Source organism: Malus sylvestris, chromosome 15 (assembly GCF_916048215.2).
Source record: "Malus sylvestris chromosome 15, drMalSylv7.2, whole genome shotgun sequence".
In the NCBI taxonomy this organism is placed as follows: Eukaryota; Viridiplantae; Streptophyta; class Magnoliopsida; order Rosales; family Rosaceae; genus Malus; species Malus sylvestris.
In genome coordinates this window covers 53,553,760-53,557,997 of record NC_062274.1, presented here as the reverse complement: position 1 = coordinate 53,557,997, position 4,238 = coordinate 53,553,760, and the positions used below count along the sequence as shown (strand labels likewise).

The following is a 4,238-nucleotide window of genomic DNA, read 5'->3' as shown; positions in this document are numbered from 1 at the left end:
CTTGTCCGCACGAGCCTAAACTGTAGGACACGAGGCTCCTTGCCTGCACGAGCATAAACTGCATGACAATAAACGCTCCTTTCCTGCATGAGTTGAAACTGTAAACGGCACCAAAAACTCCTCGCCCGCACGAGCCTAAACTGCATGGCACAAAGCTCCTGGCCCGCAAAAGCATAAACGGTGTACGGCAAAAAAAAAATCCAAAAAAAAATCTATATTTGAACTACGTTTTGACTTAGTCTCATTCTTTGGAAGGGTACGTAGGCAGTTCAAGCATTCGATTTCGAGTTCAGTCACATAAAAAAAATAGGGGTTTGATTAAAGTTTCATTGATGAAGGTCAATTTTATTAAAAAAAACTTGCAAGTTTCTTTGTACAAAATTAAATTACAGTTTCTTTGAAAAAAAAAATACATATGTTATTATGTATTTACAAAAAAAAAAAAGATACAATTTCTTCAAAAGACACCACCCAAGCCCGGTTGTCTCTCTTAACCCGACAAGCCATCTCTCCTAAACCAATGAGCCCAGCCTCCAAATCCAAGGAATCCAGGCCCCAACCACCAAATCCGAATCAGAACCCGAATCAAACCCCGAACTTCGTCGATTCGATTAGTTTTTCGGTGACAGTATTATTCATTGAAGGATGAGAAATTTCAGAATTTCAGATATGGAGATGGAAAATCCAGCGAATTTTAGTTACATGGGGAGGAACTTCAGTGATCTGAGCAACGACGATAAGTCGTCTACTTTCAGCGAGTGTAACAGTGATAGATCCGAAGAGTTCCCGACGACATCGTCCTAGAGTCGACTGCTCCTGATTGCCTACGCTTCCGACAACTCTGACGATATGATTCAACATCTCGTCACCGTGCTCGAGGCCGGTTCGACTGAGGCGTGAAAGCAGGCGACGATGGAGATCGGGCTCCTCGCCAAGAACAAGTCTGAAAATCAGCTCAAAATCGCTCGAAACGGCGTGATTAAGCCGTTGATTTCACTCATATTGTCGTCTGATCCCCAGTTCCAAGAGTACGGCATCACCGTGATTCTCAACCCCTCACTGTACGATGAGAATAAGGAGCTCATCGTTTCGTCGGGAGTAATTAAGCCACTGGTTCGGTCGATCAAAACGGGGAATGCCACAGTGAAAGAGAACACCGCCTGAGCTCTGCTTCCGCCCTCTCTTTCTTAGCTAGAAGATTTGCTAGCTTCCCAGCAATTGAAAGCATGTGTAATGGATCAGAGCGGATAAAACCCAAATTCTTCTTCAGCGGCATCACAAATTACAGAAGTAGGATTCTGGCATCGACTCCACAGCGGCGCTACCACAGATGACGATGCAAAATTCGCAAGGAGACCAACAAGAGCGCAAGCGGACCTTCACCGAGTTCAAGTCACCCAACCCTGTCAGGAACGAGGCTCTTGATTTCATTATCTTTGACCCTGACCACATGGAATACGAAGAGCTCGAGGTTGAGAAGCTCAATGACAAACATTTGGGACTTCCAGTGGCACCATCCCAACTTGCTCTCCTCTCTGCCTCCGCTGCCAAATCCATCACCATCCTTGCCTAACTTCGGAGCCTCTCCGTCTGCCACCTAGCCCCTCATCTCACCGCAACCTGATCTCGTCTTCTCTCGTCTGCCCCCATCTTCCCCTACAACGCAACTGCAGCTCAGCAGCCACACCTTCGAGCACACAAGGCCTCCACGCCAGCCCATATCCTCCGCTCCTCCTCTGTGCAAACTTGCGTCTCCAAACTTACGACCTCGTCGTCATTCTGAACCATGGTAAAGCAGCAGCATCCGAGATAGAACATCTTCAATGTGGCACTCATCTGCTCTCTCGTCACCAGCATTGGAGGACAGGCTCTGTCTCTCTCTACTACACGCGACCGGCTCGATCACGACTGTTCCGTGTCCTGGCTCCACGCCTGGACTATCTCCCTGATTGGCGGTTGCATCAAGAGGAGGGAAATCTTTTCTGCTGCACATCAGGGCACTAAGAAACCTCCATGAATGCTTGTATCACTTGCTGTCAAATAAAATAAAATAAAACTCTGGTTAAGGTTTAGTTGTCTTGAGCACAAGGTCTAATCTCAATAGGGCATCTTTGACAAACGATGACATGGGCAAAAGTGTCATCTGAGCATAAGCTTCATCTGTTTCGGTGTCTGCATGCAAGATGACATGGTGAAGGAGACATAGTAGCTTGGATAGTTCGGTATTTGATCATCCACATCCTTGAAGCCGTAAACTGTTCGTTGCTGGCTCTGCCCTCGTCGCCATCGCTGTCTTCCTCCTCACCCAGTGCATCATCTGGCCACCATGGTCAAAGTCGGTGAAGAACTTCAAAGTGACCGCCATCAAACGACTAGCCAGTCGTGAAGCTTGATGCTCTGCTCTGCCTCAAGCTCCGTCTCCGTCGACTCCAGCTCTACATCGTCTTCATTCTTCCTGCAAATTCCTCTACCCATCACCCAAATTTATACAGAAAAATATATAATAAAAAAGGGGATGGTGGAGCAAAGTGCCGCTAGCACCACGTGAAAAAAAAAAAGAAAAAAAAAGATAATGATGGAAGCTTGCTGGATGCACGACACATGAGGAAAAAAATATATAAAAAAAAGGAGAATGTGGATTCTTGGTGGCTAGCACCATGCAAAGAAAGGGGAAAGGGTTTTGGAATGGTGGATCAGTCCACGTGAAAGAAAATATATATATATATATATATATATATATATATGTGTGTGTGTGTGTGTGTGTGTGTGTACATAATGTATGTATACAGAAAAAAAAATGCATTAAGAGAAATAAAGTCCATTTTATTTATTTTTTTTCTGGAAATTTTAAATAATTTTGCATTATACATACCTAAAAAAAAGTCAAATCAAATTTACAAGAGGGGATCTTCAAGGATGATCAGGTGGCGCCTCATCACTTGGTGGAACTCCGGGAAGAAGAGGAGCCGGAGGTTAATCATTTGGAGCTTCATTACGCGGTACAGCCCTAGAAGACGAATGCAAATGTTGTTGGAACAAACCTGCAAACCTCTGATGATCAAGTAAAATCTGACCATCAGATTCCTGCATCTGGTCAATCTTCCTCTTCATGTTTGTAGCATAGTTATGTGCGAGCATGTGCAACTATTTATTCTCATGCTTGAGCCCTCTAATCTCCTATTTGAGACTCATCATTTCAGCCGCCAATTATTCAACTTGACGGGTTTGAGCAAATAGGCGTTGGGCCATATTAGACACAGAACCTGCACACTGAACACTGAGAGCTAGAAAATCCTTAACAACCAACTCATCAGACCGTTTGGAAAGTAGTCTGTTATCTTTAGGAGTGACAAGGTTCCTGGCCAACACCGCAGCGGTCATATCATTCTTCATCACCGAATCCCCAACGGTAAGAGGACCAGTATGGGATATGAAGGATGGGCACCATATGTTGTCTAGAGAAGGCGGGACTGCCTCTTCCTCAAGGTTCAAGTCAAAACGACGGTCGAAGGGGCCAGACATTTTCAAAGGTGTTGAAGAAAGAAGAAGTCTGACAAATCAAGATCTTAGAAGTGCAAGAAGGGAGTTTCTACAAGCGAAAATTCAAGTGTGCTTTGAAACGAACTGTGTGCCTCTATAAAAATCAGCACTCGACGGGATTTCAGATATCGAATAGGCGAGCTCAGAATTCGAAAAGGCCAATTAAAAAATCGAAGAGGTGCTAGCTTTCTAAAAAACTGGGCTTGCTCAGAAACCACAGGCCAATCTTTCTTTCCAGACTTGTCTACACTTGTCACATGCAACCTCTGCACTCGACGGAGCTCAGAAATCGAAAAGGCAAGCTCAGAAATCGGAGAGGCATCTTGCTTTTCCAGACGCGTCAGCACCAGTGTCAAGTAAACTCAGCTTTGCGGAAATCACGGGCAATTTGTCGAAGCGCCGATCCTAGATATCGAAGAGGCGCCAGTCTTTTTCAACCTCGTCAACACCTGTCATATGCACACTCAGCTTGGTGGAAATTACAGACAATTTGTCGAAGATTTCTGATAAAGAAGAAAGCACGTGAAGCCATACTGATTAATCACTCAATGGTTGCCGACACGAGTGAAAGAATAGTACCTCTACAAGTATTAAAGAACTTCCTATAACTGTCCACCTTCACCCTCCATAGCAAGGTAGACATACAGAACCTTTCTTCATCTTCGAGAATGCCTTCCCAACGAAGCCTCTCGAGTCAC

At 44.8% G+C, this 4,238-nt stretch overlaps 1 pseudogene; it reads left to right on the top strand.

Moving 5' to 3' along the window:
- The first annotated feature begins 585 nt into the window (after nucleotides 1–585).
- On the top strand, nucleotides 586–3,831 carry LOC126605716 (U-box domain-containing protein 4-like; annotated as a pseudogene).
- The last annotated feature ends 407 nt before the right edge of the window (nucleotides 3,832–4,238 follow it).